The sequence below is a fragment of the Meriones unguiculatus genome, chromosome 16, assembly GCF_030254825.1.
Source record: "Meriones unguiculatus strain TT.TT164.6M chromosome 16, Bangor_MerUng_6.1, whole genome shotgun sequence".
Classification (NCBI taxonomy): domain Eukaryota; kingdom Metazoa; phylum Chordata; class Mammalia; order Rodentia; family Muridae; genus Meriones; species Meriones unguiculatus.
Window position 1 is genome coordinate 46,655,360 of NC_083363.1, and position 21,018 is coordinate 46,676,377.

Here is a 21,018-nt window from a genome sequence, read left to right on the forward strand (position 1 = left end):
ACTCCTCTCTTCTTCCAGATCACTGCTCCTCTGTTTCCTTTCGGAAAAGAACAGGCTTCATGGTGAGTTCAACTGAAGACAGTGTAACAAGATGCAGTAAGATGAGGTATACACCCTCATATCAAGGCTGGATGAGGCAAACCAGGAGGAGGAAAAGGGTTCCAAGAGCAGGCAAAAGAGACAGAGGCACCCTCACTCCCACTATTTGGAGACTCACAAGAACACCAAGTACAAAATATAACATATATGCAGAGGGCCTAGCACAGACAGAACCATGAAGGCTCTGTGATTGTCACTTCAGTCTCTATGAACTCTGCTTAGTTGATTCATGTTTTTTGTGGTGTGTCCTCAAAGAGTTAAATATAGGTTAAGTATATTTAGCACCAGACTTCTAAGTTGTAGGAAAGGCTAGAAGCTGCCTCTGTATGTCCTGGCAAAGATGAATGATCAGAATAAAAGAAAACAGAGCAAACCTTATCAACTAAGAAGAGCTCTATCATTTGATCATCCTGAGCCTAGGGTCAATTAATACCATAAACTCTGGAGGTGCCTAAATAGTGGGAGAAATCATCTTCCCCAGGGAAGGGCACCCCAAAATTGAGTATCTAATACCAAATGGTCATTCCTGAAAGTATGCATACAAGTAACATCAACCAGACTGAGAAGTTTACATACAGGAATATATATATATATATATATATATATATATATATATATATATCCATATGTAATTATACATGTAACAACAATTAATGAAAAAAAAGAGGCTATTGATTTGAAAGAGAGAAAATAGAGACATATGGGAGGGTTTATTAAGTGGAGGAATAGGAGAAAATGATATAATAATCTCAAAAATAAAGGATTTTTTTAAAAGAAGAAAACTATATTCCAATTCCCATGATGAATATAAAAAAATACTGAAAATTTTGAAATTCTTAAAAACTATATTTAAAAACATATTGAGATAATCATATACTATGCCCAAGATGTTTAATTCCAGAAGTGCAGTAATTATACAACATACATACTTTTAAAATATGTGATACAACACATAGACATGAGGAAAGAAATCGTGTGGTCATTATCTTTTAGTTACATCCCTCTGACTGTGACACTATACCTTATAAAAGAAACAGAGGGCTAGTGTCTGTGATAGCAGAGTGCAGAAATTGCTGAGATCACAACCATGACACACGAGAGCACTGGGACTCTCCCAGTGTTTTGAAATCTCAGAGTCTACACCCAGTGACACACTTCATCCGACAAGGCCACACCTCCCAATCCTTCCAGAACAGTTCCATCAACTGAGAACCAAAGTATTCCAACATGAGCTTACGGGGGCCATTCTCATTCAGAGCGCCACAATTATGCTATTTTTGATGGTGGTATCTGTTTCTTGGAGGCAACGACAACAGAAAAGAAGAATTCTGTATTCCAGTCCAATCCACGTCTGTATCTTTTGAGCCACTAAGATAATTACTATATTCTGAATTACAGTTGAAATGAATGAACTGATTCCAGGCCATTTGTGTTTATTTCACAGCGTTTGGTTATTTCTTAGACTTTCTTTGCTTGACAAGTGTCTTAGCATCATTTTTTCCTTCTTTCTGCCAGAGCATCATGGATGTGTTTGTCCTTCTCTTCAGTCCAAAGTGTTCCCACCAGTATTTTCTATACAGCTGGCTTGATGACCATGTTTCCTTTATCTTGTTTTAATCAAGGAAAAGTTTTTACTTCTCTGGAAAATAAACAAACAAACAAACAAACGAGAGTTTTTCAGATATGTTAAGCTGGGCTGGCATTTATATATTGCAGAGTTTGAAATTCACTATTCTAAGAAATTTTACGGTTTCAGTTGAAAAATAAGTTGCCATTCTGATGGGTGTAAGGTGAAATATCAGAGTCATGTTGATTTGCATTTCCCTGATGACTAAGGATGTTGAGCATTTCTTTGTTTCTCTGCCATTTGGTATTCCTCTATTGAGAATTCTCTGTTTAGCTCTGTACCCCATTTTTTAATCAGATTACTTGACTTGTTGCTGTTTAACTTCTTGAGTTATTTATATATTCTGTATATTAGTCCTCTGTCAGATATAGGGTTGGTGAAGATCCTTTCCCAATGCATTGGCTGTCATTTGTTCTGATGACAGTCATCAGAGTCGGAATGGATAATCAAAAACTCAAATGACAACACATGATGGAGACGATGTGGAGAAAGAGGAACCCTTCTCCATGCTGGTAGAAATCTAAGCTTGTACAACCACTTTGGAAACCAATCTAGTGCTACCTCAAGATCCAGCTATACCACTCCAGCTATACCAATATGTTCAAGTGTACAACAGGACATTTGCATGTTCATATGTTCATAGCATGTTCATAGCAGCTTTATTCATAATAACCAGAATAACAAGAACATTTGCTAAACCATGTTCATAGCAGCTTTATTAGTAATAGCCAGAAGCTGGGAACAACCCAGATGTCCTTCAAAGGAGGAACAGATACAGAAATTGTGGTACATTTACACAATGGAATACTAGTCAGCAATTTAAGAAATCATGAAATTTGCAGGCAAATGGTAGGATCTAGAAAAAAATCATCCTGAGTGAGGTATCCCAGAAGCAGAGAGACACACATGGTATATACTCAGTTATAAGCAGATAATAGATATACAATACAGGATACTCATTCTAAAATCTCTACACCTAAGGAAGCTAATCAAGAAGGAGGACCCTGGGTAAGAGGCTCAATCTTCATTCAGAAAGGCAAATGAGACAGACATGAGAAGAAGGAGAAAACAGGGAATGGGACAGGAACATTTTCAATTTTTTAACTCTTCATTGAATTATATTTTCATAGATTTCCTTATTTCATTTAACTAATTGTGTGTCTTTTGTACAATATTATATCCTCTTTGAAATTATAAAGCATATTTACAAACTTTTATTTTTAATTTTATGTCTGTAGTTTTATGTATCAATGACCATTTACTACCAGATTGGTAATTCTCTTTTTTTAATTTTTATTTTTTATATTAATTATAGTATATTCACTTTATATCTCAACTGTACCCACTCCCTCATTCCCTCCCAATCCCACCCTTCCTCTCTCATCTCCTCCCATGCTCCTCTCCAAGTCCACTGATAGGGGAGGTCCTCTTCCCCTTCTATCTAACTCCAGCTTATCAAGTCTCATCAGGGCTGGCTGCATTGTCTTCCTCTGTGGCCTGGTAAGGTCATACCTCCCGGGAAGGTGTCAAAGAACCAGCCACTGAGTTCATGTCAGAGACAGTCCCTGTTCCCTTTACTAGGAAACCCACTTGGAGACTGAGCTGCCCATGGGTTACATCTGAGCAGGGGTTCTAGGTTATATCTATGCATGGTCCTTAGTTGGAGTATCACTCTCAGAAAAGACCCCTGGGTCCAGATTTTTGAGTTCTGTTGCTCTCCTTGTGGAGTTCCTTGTGGAGTCTCCAGGTCTTACTATCTCCCCATTTTTCATGAGATTACCTGCACTCTCCCCAAAATTTGGCTATGAGTCTCAGCATCTGCTTTGATACACTGCTTGGTAGATTCTTTCAAAGGTTCTGTGTGGTAGGCTCCTGTCCTGTTTTCTGTTTTCTCCTTCTTCCAATATCATCCCATTTGTCTTTCTGAGTGAGGATTGATCATTTTACCCATGGTCCTCCTTTTTTTTCTTTCTTTTTTTTATTAATTTTTATTTTTTATATTAATCACAGGTTATTTATTTTCTATCCCAGCTGTAGCCACCTCCCTCATTCCCTCCCAATCCCACCCTTCCTTCCTCATCTCCTCCCTGCCCCTTTTCAAGTCCACTGCTAGGGGAGGTCCTCCTCCCCTTCCATCTGACCCTAGCTTATCAGGTATCTTCAGGACTGGCTGCCATGTCCTCCTCTGTGACCTAGCAAGACTGTTCCTCCTTCGGGGGTAGGGGGCAGGAGGTAAAGGAGCCAGTCATTGAGTTCATGTCAGAAATAGTTCCTGTTCCCCTTACTAGGAAAACCCACTTGGATACTGAGCTGCCATGGGCTATATCCGAGCAGGTGTTCTAGGTTATATCCATACATGGTCCTTGGTTGGAGAAATAGTCTCGTAGAGGACCCCTATGCAGGGTCCTCCTTCTTGATTAGCTTAAGGTGTACAGATTTTAGTATGATTATCCTATAATATATGTCTAATATCTAATATAATTGACTATATACCATGTGTGTCTTTCTGCTTCTGGGTTACCACACTCAAGATGATCTTTTCTAGTTCCCACCATTTGCCTGCAAATTTCATATTTTCCTTGCTTTTAATTGCTGACTACTATTCTATTGTGTAAATGTACCACAATTTCTGTATCCATTCCTCAATTATGGGACATCTGGGTTGTTTCCAGATTCTGGTTATTATGAATAAAGCTGCTATGAACATGGTTGAGCAAATGTCCTTGTACACTTGAGCATATTTTGGATATATGCCTAGGAGTGGTATAGCTGGATCTTGAGGAAGCACTATTCCTAATTGTCTGAGAAAGCACCAGATTGATTTCCAAAGTGGTTGTACAAGTTTGCATTCCAACCAGTAATGGAGGAGGGTTCCCCTTTCTCCACAACCTCTCCAGCATGTGTTGTCACTTGAGTTTTTTATCTTAGCCATTCTAAAGAATTCTGCACTGAATCCATCTGGCCCAGGGCTTTTTTTTTTTATTTTTTTTTATTTTTTTTGGAAGGGAGACTGTTGATGACTGCTTCTATTTCCTTGGGTTGGGGGCGATATTACTATTCAATCCTTCTACCTAATCTTGACTTAATTTTGGTAAAAGGAATCTATCAAGAAATTATCCATTTCATTTAGATTTTCAAATTTTGTGCCATATAGGCTTTTGTCATTGTCTTTTGTTATGTTCCCCTTCTTATTTATGATTTTGCTGATTTGAATAGTTTCTCTCTGCCTTTTAGTTAGTTTGGCTGTTGATTTTCTCAAGGAACCAGCTCTTGGCTTCATTGATTCTTTGAATTGTTTTATTTATCTCTAATTTATTGATTTCAGCCCTGAGTTTGATTATATCCAGCCCTCTATTCTTCTTGAGTGTATCTGCTTCTTTTTTTTTTCCTAGGGCTTTCAGGTAGGCCGTTAAGTTGCTTGTATGAGATGTTTCAAATTTCTTCAAGGCACTTAGTGCTATGAATTTTCCTCTATGCATTACTTTCATTGTGTCCCATAAATTTGAGTATGTTGTGCCTTCATTTTCATTGAACGCTAGGAAGACTTTAATTTCTTTCTTATTTCTTCCCTAACCCAGCTGTCATTGAGCAGTAAGTGGTTCAGTTTCCATGTATGTGTAGTCTTTTTGCTATTTCTGTTGTTGTTGAGGTCCAGCTTTAATACATGGTAATCTGATAGGATACAAGGGATTATTTCAGTCTTTTTGTATCTGCTGAGGCTTGGTTTGTGACCAGCTATATGGTTTATTTTGGAGAAGGTTCCATGAGGTGCTGAAAAGAAAGTATACTCTTTTGAGTTTGGGTGAAAAGTTCTATAGACATCTATTAGGTCCATTTGATATGGGGCCTCTGTAAGTGCCCTTTATTTCATGTTTCCTATGTTTTTGGGAATGGGATCTACCTATCTTGGATTAGATTATTGTTTAAGATATTTTCCTCATTTTTGTTATTTTTTTTTAATTTGGGTCATCTCTCTTTTCAGTGGAAGTGTTTGCAACATTAAGGAGAGACAATCTTGTGGTAGGGCCATGGTGATGTTTTCCTCTATGGAACTAATCTTTTGAAGAAGTAACAAAGCCATTGCAGCAAAAATAACAGTTAGAATTCTGCTGCTAGGTAGGAAGATGAAGGGAGTGACATGCATAAGAGTGGGAATAATAGAAGCAAATGGGGGGGGAATGGAAAGGGAGAGGAGATATATGAGTTTTGGTTAATAGTAGACTGAAAAGACAAGAAGCACAAAGAGATAGATATTGTAAGCCATATCAGTTTCTGGGCAATAATAGAAATGTCAGGACAAGGAAAGGATATAGTGTATGAGAAAAGAAAGAAGAAAAGAAGGAAAAAGAACAAAAGAAAATGCCAAGCATTAGATGGCATGAACAGTAGCAGACAGTGTACCTTGCTATTCTATAGACTGACCTTGGGCATCATATAGATAAGGAAAGCTGTAGTGGGAATGAGAGCTAGGTGGCAATATGTGATAATGAAATCACTAGCCTGATGTCTATTGTGTTCTCTTCCTAAACTTGCTCCTTGTTGATTTTTAGCTCTGTTCTGTTAGTGTGGATGGCTGAGATAAATTCTGCTATACAGATATGTAGCAGAGATAGATGGATGGACAGACAGACAGACAGACAGATAGATACATAGATATCCACTTTTATCTTCCGAGCCAGGGTTTCTCACTGTACCTAAAGATCATCAAAATATCTGGCCAATGATTTTCAGGCGCCCTCCAGTCGCCACACCCCCAGCATGGGTTCACAAGTGCACTCAGCATACCTGGTTCTTTTTCAGATTTGGGGGGTCTCCACTCAGTTCTCCACGTGCGACAGGTGCCTTGGCATGCCATCTCCACATTTCCAGTGGTTTCCTAGCTGTTCTGGTGCCCGCTGAACAAAATTCTATCCTGGGGCTTCAGGCTTACTTGCTCTTATTCCAGAGAGCCCCCATTCTCACCTCCTTTCTATATCTTAACAAAAGCAGCTCCACATTTACATGTCTTAGCCTGCTCCGTGAGAGATTTTATTTAAGGCACAGTTTCCAAGTTTAAAATGCTAAGTTATTCAGATGCACCTCAGGTAGCCTTTATGCAGCCTGCATTTTCAACATCCCTTAATAATTCTCCCCAGAAACCCTAAGTTGAATTCATTTTACCAACAGGGGGAAAACCAGATTTTAAAAGGTATTTTTGTGGGAGGAGGAGAAGGAAAGGAATTGGGAGAGCTGGGTTTTGAAATCATTAAGCTATATGCTTCCAGCGTGTTCCGAAGAAGGGCAGTGATCCAGGAATCGCAGAAGGAAGAGAGACTGAAGGGATCTGGTAGGAGAACAGGCTTTAGGGATTTCTAAGAAAGAGAATGAGCCAAAGCTCTGGATGCAGTAATGAGTAGGAAGAAAGATATCTGCTTAACTCCCAGAAGAGACAGGAGGGATGTGAGAGAAAATGTGACTTCTGGGGAAAACTATACCAGTCTGGAAAATCAAGGAATTTTCAGAAAAGTGGCAAGGATATGGAGTTGTGCTGATGACTGACTGACCGAGATCCAGATCCAGAAGGCATGATGAACAGAGTTTAGAAACTGAATGGAAGAAAGGAATGAGATCAAAACAACAGATACAGAGCCACGGGGCTCCCACTGGTGGCTGAATGAGCAGAAATATGGGGGATGTAAGTTTTTTTCCCCCTTATGATTCTATCAAAGCTAAGAGTACTAAGAGAGGAATAAATGTCTTGGTGAACCCATATAATTAGAATTCCCACTTGACCCCTAGGGAATGGGGTAATTGAATGTATAGTGTGATGAGTCCTGCAAACAACATAGAAGCTCTAGAGAGGTAGATGCTTCCAAATGCAGATATGAAGGCCCAAGAGGCTGCCCTTACTCCAAGCATCATCTGCCAGTGCAAACAGAACTTGAACTTACAAAATATCAATCCAAGTGTTAAGAGGACGGTCTCTCAACCCCGTTTCATAATATCCCTGGGAAGAGATTGGTCGAGTTTATCTATGATCAGAGCCTATAGGCACTGTAGGCTTTGTCGTATAAAATAACGCCAAGAGGTCATCAGTGTGATGGAGGGACACAGAAAAAAGGTCCGTCCACTGGCAGATGCCCTAACAGGTGAGCACCATGGGTTTTAGCCAAAGAAGAGCTTGATAGATAACTGTTAATACATCATTGGTCATTACAAGGTGACGAGCAGAGCACCGCTGGTGGGAAATGGTACACAGGACTGTCCACTTTCTCCCGGCCGGGTGAGAAGTTTTACAGCACTGAGCCTTCAAAGCCTTTCCCTTCCCCAGCCTCCAAGAAGGAACGTTTTATTGCCAAAGAAGAATTAAGTCTTTTGTGATGTCAGATTAAAAGAGGAGAGGGAAGAAAGTGACCTGAAAATGCTAAAGGCTGTCAGACAGAAAAAAAAAAAATACTTGGAAGAAGCTGCATGGGAAACAGAAAAAAATAGATGAGAGGAAAATGTGACTTTGAGATGCACTTGTCTGTGCGCCCTATTAGTATAGCTGTTTAATAACTACAAGAAAATTATGCCAACCATTTTGAAGCATTTGTGGTCATTGGTGGGTATTCTTGTACTAAGACACCAAGCTCAGGCCAGGCCGCATGGATTGTGGCTTTGAGGAACTTCAGTGCCTTGGGAGGAAAAGCTAGTCTTCCCTAAGTAGGAAGACAACTGGGCACCAAGGTACAGACAGCTCATGCATTTGGACATGTACTCTTGGATCTCGGGTGGTCAAGGTCAAACAGGAACTTATTTATGCAAAGAAAGAAGTAAGCCAGTAGTGACGCTAACTTAGTTATGTGCACACTGAAGGAAAAGCAGACTGCAGTAGACTGAGCCCCGTAAGACTCCCCACTAAAATGCACAGAAAGTAGGAAGTCACAGTACACGGAAGTAGGAAGAACTGAGTAATTTCATATGAAAGAAGCCAGAGATGGATATTCCAGGAACAAGGGTAAAGTAAAATAATTTGAGCCTTAAAGAACTCAAGCCAGGAACGGGATTACAAAGATAGAGCAGATGGGCAGCTTTGGCTTCATGTGGGTCCTCTAGTAAGGGAAATGGGGACTGCATGGGACAGGGACTCATTTGCCAGCTTTTTGATCACTTTCCCCTGGCTGGACTGCCTTGCCAGGCGACAGGGGAAGAGAACATGCTCAGCTCTGATGCAACTTGATGAGCTGGGCTGGATGGGAAAGGAAGCTCCCTTTTCTGAGGAAAAGAAGAGGGGAGGAAAGAGAGGGAGGGTGGGCCTGGGAGGGGAGGAGGGATGGGGCTACAACACGGATGTAAAGTGAATTTATAAAAAAGAAGAACTCAAGCTACTTCCTACGCAGGATTAGTCTGCATGAATATACATTTCATGAATATACATTTGGTGGATGTATGGGTGAACATTTCCTGGGAGAGTCGTGTTAAAGGTAGTTGGCTCTGCTGCTGAAACAATTTCTTTGGTATAGGTGGTGTGGAGATGATAGTGTCTGCAAAGGGGGGAAATGGTTGAAAGGAGAAGTTCTTAAAATGTCTTCCTTATTTTGAAGAGATGATATACAACGATTAAGTGAAATATATGTTCATAGTTTCCTTAATTAAAAAAAAAAACTGAAAACACCAGTATATGTTCATTTGCAGTTAACAATTAGTTTCCTATAAGACTTCAGAATAGTAAATTAGAAACTGCTTCTGTGTAACACAGTGAAAGAAAAGATAGAATGCTAAACAAGACCCTAGCTATGAGAGAGCTTCAGAGAGAAGCAATAAACCTAGGTGAACTGTTTCACAAAAAAGCCTCCAGGAGAAGCCATCTGCCTCTCTGCCAAGCCATGCTCTATATGCCGATGGAATGTCACTGTGGCTTCTGGGAAAGCTTTTTCTTCTGGAGGAGGATTGCACAAGAACAGCTCTCTGGAGAGAGCCGGAACAGGCCTGAAAGCACCATAAGAAGATGGGTAGGGCAGTGTAGCCAGAGAGCGGGAGGCTGAGGTTCTCCACCAGCAAGTACCCTGGAGTAAATGGAAGGAAAGGACCACTCGGACCACTGCCTGGACCTGTGACAAAACCAGAAAGGTGTGGTGGTGGGGGAGAGTGCCAGACAATCTCCTCAGCAGTGTTTTAAGTAAACATGGTGTCCAGGAAGGGGATGCCTGCAGCTAAGGTGGGCCTCAGACAACCCTCCTCACAGTCACAGAGAGCCCCACATGGAAACCATGGACCCCAGAACAACAGAAAGGAAGCCTTACCTGACAGGTGGTGGGGGGAGGGGTCTGAGACTCTGAGACTAGGATTTCCTGCAGAAGGGGAATGACTGAGATTCTCAGCCTCCATCCCACCTGCAAACACCACAGATGGGAAAGCGGGGAGAAACTACACTTGTCCCAACTAGGAAGCAATGCTGACAGAGGGTACCTCACGTTTCCTTATTCCTCTTGTGATTTATCTTTGTTTGCACTTTAGCAGCTTGCTTGGTTGTTCTGCGGCAGCTTGTCTTTCTTCTCAATAGGCTGTTAGCACTAGCCTTTCTTCGCTGTACCTACTCTGTATTAATAGTTTCTGTGTAATTTGTCCAACCTCTAACCCGTACACTCCCTCTTTTTTTTTTTACTTCTTTTTTTTCTTTTATCCAATCCTCCTTTCACTGCTTAATTACTAGTATACTTACTCCAAAAACAAACAAACAAACAAAACAATGTTGTATCTCTCCAAGTCAGTGCTGCTATTGGGCCCCGTTTCACAACCTTATCAAGAACACAAGGGAAGCTGCACAAATGTCTCCTACTGCAAGCTTCTGTCCAAGGTGGCTCTGTTACAGCACCTGGGTGGTACCCTAAACACGAGTGGAGGACACACATTAAGTGACAAGGTCTCATCTGAAAGACTCATGTCAAATAAAATTGAGTAGGAAAAATGGGAAGAATGAAAACTGAAAGACACATCTATCAGACAAAGGATTGGTATCTGGAGCATATTACAAAAGTTAAATGCCACGCCCCAGAATTCTTCCAATAAAGAAATGGGATAATGAACTGGATAAACAGTGACAATGCTTATGGAGGTTTTTAGGTGACACTAAATACAGATCCATATGACTCAGCTGTACAACTCCTGGGTATAATAGTTGACAGATTCTAAGACAAATGCTTCATGCTTTCTCTTATATATGGAATGTAAATTTTAATTTTTGTGTGTATGTGTGTTTATGCATGCATGTGTGTCGGGGGAAGGGCAGTGTGTAAGGGGCGTGAGTGTGTAAGGGGCATGAAGCATGAAACCAGAAAGGGAACCATGAAAAGAAAAATATCTTTTTCTCTTTCTCTCTTTTTTTTTTAAATTGTTGTCACTGGGGGTGGAAAGATGGTTTGTTGGTTAGACACACTGGATGGTCTTGTCGAAGGTGCAGTTTCAATTGCCAGCACCCACATGGCAGCTCACAACCATCTGTAACTTCGTTACCAGACGAACAGATACTCCCTCTGGCCTTCCCAAGTACTGCAGGCATGTGTGCAGGCAAAAAACAAGTTAAAAAATTTGGTGAGCATGTTGGCATGTGCCTTTAATCTCTGTACTTGAGAGACAAAAGAAAATTCCAAGCCAGCCAGGGCTGTGTAATGAGAACCTGTCTCAAAATAAAGAGTTTTCATCATCCATGATATGGGAAATTACACACATATTTACCAAACCACCTCTCCTTAAGACATTAGCTGCCAACTAGTTGTTTAAAAGCTTCCAGTAGCATCCAGTCCCTGTGGGAACACATAGGCAGCGGGCAGAGCTCTACACCAGGGAAACTGATGAGTCCCAGCTTCAACCAGAACACTGAGGCCCAGAGGGAACCCCCACATTCCTTACTCTTCTATTAAAAGAAAATTATAAAAAAAAACCAAAAAACACTTGTTCAACTATAAATGCTTATGATTCTGGGTCAAGCTAGCTTCATGAGATTCTATGCAGTCCTTGTAGAATATCAAGCATTTCAGGATTATTTTCCCAAGGGTATGAGCATGAATTCGTCAATGTACTCTAACGTGTTGGTTTTTGTTTTGTTTTGTTTTTTGTTTTTTCATGTTTTGTCACACCCTCTAAAGTTCTGATGCTGACTGGGAGTAAGCTGAGACCTTGGCCTGCTCTTAAGCCTTTGGCACCAGATAGAGTGGAGGCACAAACAAACAAACAAACAAACAAAAACCTGACAGATAAAATTTGTCATTGGACCATCTAAATGATGCACTTCCGATAATAAGCTGTCTTCCTTGTTCACTTTTCTTTTGTTAAAGGAAGTTGAAGATGAGAATAACGAAAGCAATGGCCATTTAAAACAAACGACAATTCCTAAGGAATAAAATGATCAGTTGCATAAGAATGAAGCTGTGTCTTTGGTGTTTGTTGTGCTGTCCTTGGTTTTAAGTAACTGTTCCTTCATGTAGCTAGGGAGGCTTGTCCCCAGCACAATAGCTAATCAAGTGGCTGGATTTCAATCACTTTTATTCCCAAGTTTCCTCTTGCTTTCAGGGACAATTATGAATTTACTTCCTGTCTCTTTTCTGCCCCTTCCCTGCATCAAAATTTACTTTCTCGTTCTGATATGCAAAGCACTTTTTAACTATGAAAAATAAATTTTACAAATAAAGTTTTCCTCTATAATGAGTGAGGAAGGAGGAAGGGAGGAATGATAATGTCTGCGAAAACAACAGATAAAATGTACTTGCAACCCGGATCATGGAAATTGGGAACTCTCAGCTCTGTCTGATAGGAAACCTGTTATTTGGAAATGTATGTACACTGGGAGAAGGCATTTCTCGTTACTTAGTGTGGTATGGGAAGGAGTGAGGAAGTAGTCCAACTAAAAGGATATGGAATATAGAGACATCACCTGTACCCCAGGGCTTGTGCTATGAATAGGAGTATAAATGGGTAGAAAGATTTAAGACATTGCTACTTTGGAAGCAGAGTTTGTTCTTGGCACTGAAGAGCCATTAAACACTCCCAAGCATGTAGTGGCAGGTTCAAGGCCAGATTATATATTAAATATTAAGACAGCAGCCCCTGTGATGAACTTGGGTAGTGATACAATGACAATAGAAAAAAAAAAGAAAATTAGAAAATAAATGCACCAATGTATTATGATACTAAAGAAGCCTAAACAGACTGGAGGACAGGGATTAGAATGAAGAGAATTGCAACTGTGTTTACAAAGAATGGAAGAAGAAAATCCAAAGCGTCACTAATAGATTACAGGCAGTAGAACAGTAAAGAATTCTAGGTGATATGACAGAACAAGATTCCAAGTGAAACATTCTTGTCTTAACTACTGAGTATTACACTACAGCAATACACCATAAAATAACTCTAAAGCTGAAAACAAAGTCAGAGTAAACAACAGGAAGTGAATGTAAAGCCTTCATAAAAGACTGGATCCTTTCAGGATGGTTGGTGACACTATCCAGAAAGCTCACTGGAGGCAGGATCTGAACTCCTGACATGCATCAAAGAATTAAGAGACTACCCTGTAAGCAAGACAGGGATGAAAAGCTGCACTGCTAAAATCTTAACCAGCTTAGACAGCATACCAATATCCCAGAGCCAGGGTAGAAACTATATGCCTGGGAAGAATAAGAAATTTAGACCCGAGTGTCACACACAGCCTGAATGAGAGCAACTCATATGATACAAAACATCCTTGTGAGAAACTGGTTTGAAGCTCTTGAGTGGAAATCCCGATGCTGCAAACACAAATCCCTCTAAGTTTCACCTGCAACCCATAACAGAGGACACAACACACATAGGCAAGTTGATCAGCCACAGAGAATCAGATGGGAAAATCATACCTGTGAAATGCATGCAAATAGTTCCAGTAAGAGCAAAGTTATTAGTGAATGAACAGTCAAACCTGAATGAGCAGGATTATGGTAAAACTCCTATGGCCACTTGCCTTATCTTTCTAAAACCAGTGAGTAAGGCCTCACAACAGAAACCCTGCTTCTGAGTGGCCCCCAAAAGGGTAGAACCAGAGATGCAAAACCCCAAGCTTCTTTCCTTAAAATGTCTGGCCAGTCTCTGAACCACATATTGAAAGGACAAACAGAGGGAAAATAGCAGCCTATGAAAGAAGGGGGAGATAGAAAGACCTGGAGGGTACAGGAGCTCCACAAGGAGAGCAACAGAAACAAAATATCTAGGCCCAGGGGTCTTTTCTGAGACTGATACTGCAACCAAGGACCATGCATGGAGATAACCTAGAACCCCTGCACAGATGTAGCCCATGGCAGCTCAGTCTCCAAGTGGGTACCCTAGTAAGGGGAACAGGGACTGTCTCTGATATGAACTCAGTGGCTAGCTCTTTGATCACCTACCCCTGAGGTGGGGGCAGCCTTACCAGGGGGACTGTCTCTGATATGAACTCAGTGGCTAGCTCTTTGATCACCTACCCCTGAGGTGGGGGCAGCCTTACCAGGCCACAGAGGAAGACAATGCAGCCAGTCCTGATGAGACCTGATAGGTTTATGGTCAGATGGAAGGGACCTTCCCTATCAGTAGACTGGGGGAGGGGCATGGGGTGATAAGGGAGGGATTGGGAGGGGAGAAGGGAGGAGGCTACAACTGGTATATAAAGTAAATAAATCATAATAAATTAAAATATGGCAGCTGATCATAAAATAAGCTGATCATCACTGAGGTGCCAATCACTGCACTAATGGGACCATATGGAATTGCCATTGGGTTAGTCAATTGCCTGTGAAAACAGAAAGACAGCATAATGCTTGTAGTTTCCATAATTTGCTCTAACATAATTCATCAAAGAGTCTAGAAAGTGTGAACTTTCTAGGGAACTTTTCAAGGGAAAAGACAAAGAAATGTCAATAAAAGGAGGGCCTACGTGTAGGAATTATCAGATAGAGACTGTAGAAAATGTATGGTCTTCATAAAAGAACACAAGCAACAGAGGAAAGAGTCTAGATACTCAAATACAAATCAATGCAAATCATTCAGGTGGAAGAAGAAAAGGAGAAGAAAAGAGGGAAAGAATATAACAAAGAGAAGGAAGGGAGGAGCGAGATTATCCTTTGCAAAACAAGGCTTCAAAGATCTGCAGAATGATTTCAAATGTTAATATGGAAAACTGAAGTCCCAGAAAGTAAGCAGAGAATGAAGCTGGACATTGTTAAATGTAAAACATAAACTATGTGTAGATATAATCTAAAAGCATAAAACTGAGGAGAGCTATAAAATTGCATGTCCAAGAAACTTAGGGAAGTCCAAACATGATTAATTGGAACATAACCATGCCTAAGCACATCACAATCAAACTACTGAAAATAAAATACAAGTACATCATTAAATCAACAGAGGAAAATGTATTTGCACTCATGAAAATGATTTGTGACCTTGCAACAGAAAGCATGAAGAAAAAAATAAAATACTGTCCTTAATTTATTTAAAGTGAATACACTATTGATTTAGAATTCTAGATCTAGCAAAAATAAGGTTTAAAAAAAGATGTTTTCAAAAACTAAAACCTCTAAGAGAACTTACTGCCTCCAGACATATGTGTGTGTGTGTGTGTGTGTGTGTGTGTGTGTATTGTGTATGATACTAACAACAACTCTTTAGGCTTAGGGAAAATTATACATGAGAGAAATGAAAATTTTAGACTATGAGACAAAGCATTTAAGTACTAAACACAATGATTTTTGTGCAAGTTAAATGATCATTGAGGTTAGATTTATTAGAAAGATCGAATTCACCAATGAGATATGGCAACTATAAATTTATATGTGCCTAAATAGCAGATATAAAAAGGACAGATAAAAATCAGTAGTGACAGAGGAACTGAATGGTGCACGATTATGAAATGAAAGAAGTACACTTTTGCCAAAGCAATAAAAAGCTAAAAGAAAAATCACTGGGGTCTGAAAAGCTACAAAACATCACAGGGAAAGAATTGGAATTTATTGAATGCTATGCATAGCAAAAGTCTCTGTTTAAGGGAAAAAGTCACATACTCTATGGTTTCATTTACACACACGCACACACACACACACACACACACACACACACACCCCAAAGAAAGAAACAAGCAGCAGCAAAAACCAGATCAAAGTTCACTCCAGTAGGGCCAATGGAAAACATAGCCCACCGACACATACTGGGACTCTTCGGGGAGTGATGAGAATGCACCACGTCTTCATTGTGATTGTTGTTAACTGTGTGTAACTATTTAAGACAATGGAAGGATGCAGCAAATGAGGGGCGTTCACTCTACATTGAGCGTTTGTTGAAGAATATCCATGTTTATCCTTATAGGTTTGAAAAGTGAAAAGGTTAGACCAGAGTTGTATTATATTTTTAACTGCCTTTTTATGGTGCTTATATTTCTTTATAATAATGACCAACGACCTCTATAATTTTTACTAAGCCAATAAATTAATTTTGACTTTAACTGATTATGAAGAATTGAAAAACAACAGGGCAGGACCTGTTTGTTTGTTTTTTTTATAAGGTTAAAAAGCAAATGAGAGCAGAAACAGTTATTAATGTGTGGAATATCAGAAAAGGGGAAGAATTTAAAAAAAAAAAAAGAGGAAAATCTGCATAGATGTAAAACAGAAATGCAGAAGGTCCTGTACTTTGTTCTCAGACATTCCTGAACCCTGCCTTCCTCAGTGGCAGGGAGACCGCAATCCAGCAAATATGCACAAAGATTTGCCATTAACCCACATTAACCCACCTCTTCACTGAAGCCGAGAAGAACCAGTGACGGCTTCCAAAGAAGGGGAAGTGACCTTGCAAAATAGATTATTTCAGTATACAAAATGCTACGTTAAATACGTGTTCAATAGATAGAGTTTTATTAACTAATCAACAAACAAAGTAAGAAGGGGTTGCTCCCAGTATTGCTCAGCTATGCTCCGTCATTTGCTTCATGCTCCATCAGCCTCCTTTGAAACTATTTAAATTCAGAGTGAATTGCTTATACCTGTTCTGAAATGACAAAAGGGTCGGGTGAGTTTCATACTTCGGAGTGTATCATGATACCTGCGCTAAAACAGAGGAACACACAATTCTCTAAGGCACGATTCATGAGTGAGATTCCGTCCTTCTGCCATTCCCGGAACGGAAGCACACTGTCCAACAGCGCCTAGGTTTTCATCAGACATGATGCACTGATCACGTCTTGCTTTTTAAAAAAGTATCCTGCCACATCTACTGAAAGGTTTATTGTTTGAAAATATGTGAATGACCAATGATGATAAGAAATGGAAAGCCTGGGGTTTGGGTTCAAAGGTAAATATTGGAGGTTGGGCACAATGGTAAATAGAGCAACTGCCTAGAAACTGCCAGACATCTAAGAGTTGATCAAATTTTCATGGATTTCATTATTTATGAAAATTTCATAAGTAACACACAGATTTTAAGCGATATTTTCATTGGATTTTGTTCAACTTTATAAAAAAAATGACCTTCTTTCTTCCCTTTTCTTTCTTCCTTTTTTAATTTATCTTATTATTTTCTTTGATGAAACACCAAAGTCTGTAAAGCTCAGGCTGACCTTGAACTCCCAATCCTCCTGATTCAGATATGTAGATGGGTTCCGCCACACTCAACCTGATCACTGTAAGAAACCCCTGTAGGTGCTTGTAGTTTTTTAAATTGTCTTATTATTTATTACAATTTATTCTCTTTGTATCCCGGCTGTAGCCCCCTCCCTCTTCTCCTCCCAGTCCGACCCTCCGTCCCACTTCCCCCACCCCGTGTCCCTCCCCTAGTCCACTGATAGGAGAGCTCCTCCTCCCCTAGTATCTGACCCTAATCCATCAGGTCCCATCAGAACTGTCTGGATCCTCTTTCTCTGCAGCCTAGTAAGACGACCTGCCAGCAGGAGGTAATCAAAGAGCAGGCAACTGAGTTCATGCCAGAGACAGGCCCTGCTCCCCTTGCTAGGGACCCCCGTGAAGACTGAGCTGCCTATGGGCTACATCTGCGCAGGGGGTCTAGGTCCTCCCGTGCATGGTCCTTGGTTGGCGTATTGGTCTCTGCAGGACCCCTGGGCCCATGATTTTTGGCTCTGTTGGTCTCCTTATGGAGCTCCTGTCCCCTCCAGTTCTTTCTGTCTCCCCCTTCTTCCATATGATTCCCCGTGCTCTGCCCAAAGTTTGGCTATGAGTCTCAGCATCTGCTTGGAAACCCTGCTGGGTAGGTTTTTTTTCAGAGGCCCTCTGTGGAAGGCTGCACATGTTTGTAATTTTTCAAAATTACTTGTTTTATGTCATTATTTGGAAACCCAACTTGAGACAGTGATGCTGTTGCCATTAACTAACAAATGCACCATCCTTAGAACAATTCCAGCAGAATTGTGGGTCACTGCTTTTACTTCGTCCTTTTTTCAGGCTCAGCGTTGCGTGAGTCCTATCAAGTCTAGGCCACGTCACGGCTATGTCAGAGATTTAGCTTCAGTCTCCTGCGATGAATCTGTCTTCAAGGAAAGAGTAAAAACTTTGTGTTTCTACCCATTAAATTTCTTCATATTACCTCGAGTAAGCAAATAACTACCATATATAATCACCTGGCTGTGTGTATTTATGATGCCTCGTTATCCTCTAAGCTAATAGGACCATGAGTAAAATATCATAGGAGAGAAGTAATTTCTAATTATTTAATTTGAAGTGTCTGTTTGAATAAAAAATTTTACATCAATAAAATAGAAATGTCATTTTAATGTTTAAGAAGTTTTTTTGTTTGGTTTTTGTTTTTTTAAGATGTCATTTTCGTTTTTAATTATGTGGACATTTAGGAACATGGGTGCAATGTCTACAGAGGCCAGAAGAGGGCATCACATGCCCTGGAGTTGGAGTTACAGACTGTAGCAAGCTATCTGTCAATGGTTCTGGGAATCTACCTCTGGTCCCCTGCAAGAACAGAAAGCACCCTGACCTGTTGAGCCAAAGTGTATTAGGAAACAGCTTTTGCAGCCTTTTATGTATAGCCGTATCTGTGGTAGCATACAGGAAAAAAAAATCATGATTTATATAAACTTTATGATTTCTTTAAAATGTGGTTTAGAGAGCATAATGAATTTCCAGCGGAAAAAACTCATGTCCTGGAAGTGGAAGCTTGCTACTGTTCTAAATTCTCAGTAACCAGACAGCTCTATTCACATTCCGTGCCGATCGCCAACACCATTCATGCGACAGAGTAATTGCGATAGCAACAGAAATATTTTTAAACTACCCTCTTCTTTTTATTCACATCTGTTTGGTGTTTGAATGAAGTTCCATTTTGCTTGACAAAAATGTGCTAGACTGTGTGTTAAGGAAGCAGGGCTGCGTGTAGATGGTAGGAGAGCTGTTGACAGAGGGACTATCCTAGGCCTGAGCTACAGATGCCACAGTGACCTCTTCTGTGGGGTAAAACACAGTGGAACTCTTTATTAGATAGACCCCAAGCACAAACAGAGACATATGCTTTATCGTTTTCAAATCATCACGTACCATCCATGGAGCCACTACTAGCAATAAAGTAGGTACTTGATTCTTTTTTCTCTATAACATTTTATCACATTTATTTGTTCATTTGTCTGTGCGGGTGGGTGTGTTGGTGTTGTGTGTTCCTTGTGTACTTGTCAAAGTCAGAGGACAACTTTCAGGAGCTGGTTCTCTCCTTCCACCATGTGGGTTCGAGGGTTCCAATATAGATCATCAGGCTTGGTGGAAAACCCCTTTATCCAATGTGCTGTCTTTCCTGTCCAGTATTTAATTATCAAGGTTCTTTACAGGTTACATTATACTGTCATTGTAAAATCAACTGCCATCTGATTTTAGTATTATCATAACTGTATTTCCTACGTGAAAAGAATGGAACTATTAAACAGCTTGTTAATTTTTATCATCATCAAGTAGGAACGATTGCTAATATATAAAAATCATTTTTAAATTGCATTTAGTTGGTTAGTTAACTTGGGGAAGTGTTCACATACCACAGAATGCATGTGCTTAAATCACATGACAGTTTTCTGGGCCTTTGGCTCTCCTTCCACCATGAGGGTCACAAGGACTGGCTTTGGCAGCAAGCACCTTTACCATTAGCCCCAGAAAACTTTAAGTTTACATAACATAAAACCTAAATAAATTAAATAAAAGAACCCCCACCTGCCTTACAATACTATACATGACTGTTCTTCTGCAGGAAAGAAATTTGCTTTCTGAAAATTACTTTCTCCTTTAAGGAATGTAGGACTCAGACTCCACTGATCCATTGACCCCAGGGACAATGTTTTGTGCTGCAGTTAACAAGGCATTCTCCCTGGCAGAGATTCATTCTGATTCATGAGATCAGCACACCAGCCAAGTCCGCCCTGGTATTTGCTGACTTCCCCAAGTAGACCAGCTCTTATGAACTTGAGAAAGGTCATTAATACTAGAAGTCCTTGAAGCTGGAGAATATTGAATGGTTCTTAAATGAAAGTCCCACAGAGAGTGTTAGACCACAAGAATACGTGCAATTGGTACCTTTGTGCCCACCTCACCCCATATTTAAAAAAAAAAAATCCATTCAGTTAGCAGCTGTTTCTCTTCTACGCACCTGCAATGCTTTCCTAATGATTTCTCCTGTGTGCATTCCTACCCTTCGGCAACCCAGGGCCCACCCAAGGAGCAGAGGAGACTTCCTAAAGTCTATGTCAGCTCATGTGTCTCCTCCACTGACAACTTCTACAAAAGTTTACCATGACCTCCAGGGCTTTTTTGTAACAGGGTCCTGTTTGTATCTTACTTCACTTTTCTCAACTTTCTCCCTCGGTCACCAAATTTGCTTTCTTTCTAATTACAGACGTTCAGATAATTCTTCCTTACCTCGAGGACTTTTTGCATCTCCTGCTTCAGTCTGAATTTCTTCTCCCATTGTGTCCACAGTTGCCTCTTCATGATCAGTCATGTCTCGTCTCAAATGTAACTTCTCAGGGGAATCTTCCTCTTTAGTATTGACCCAATAGTTTCTTCCTCATTGCTCTAACATATTTGTCCTATTATTTCTTTTTCATGATACTTACTGACCTTTGAAATTACTTTATTGAGAAATTTATGTTCATCTTACTCTCTCAGTTTGTTATCAGGGTTTTTCATGATAAATGTTCCCAAACTTTATCAGCTTAAAGCAGTGGTTCTCAACCTTCCTAATGCTGTGAACCCTTAATAGAATTTCTCATGTTGTGGAGGCCACCCCCAACCATAGCAATATTTTCATTTTACTTCATAGCTGTAAATTTGCTACTGTTATGA

At 40.2% G+C, this 21,018-nt stretch overlaps 1 long non-coding RNA gene across 1 annotated transcript; it reads right to left on the reverse strand.

Annotated features, from left to right (window-relative positions):
* Positions 1-924: 924 nt before the first annotated feature.
* LOC132648237 (uncharacterized) lies at positions 925-20,680 on the reverse strand. The gene is made up of 2 exons (XR_009586608.1): positions 20,593-20,680; positions 925-1,738 (listed from the first exon to the last, which is right to left on the reverse strand). It is a non-coding gene; the product is annotated as an uncharacterized LOC132648237 (long non-coding RNA).
* Between the last annotated feature and the right edge of the window lie 338 nt (positions 20,681-21,018).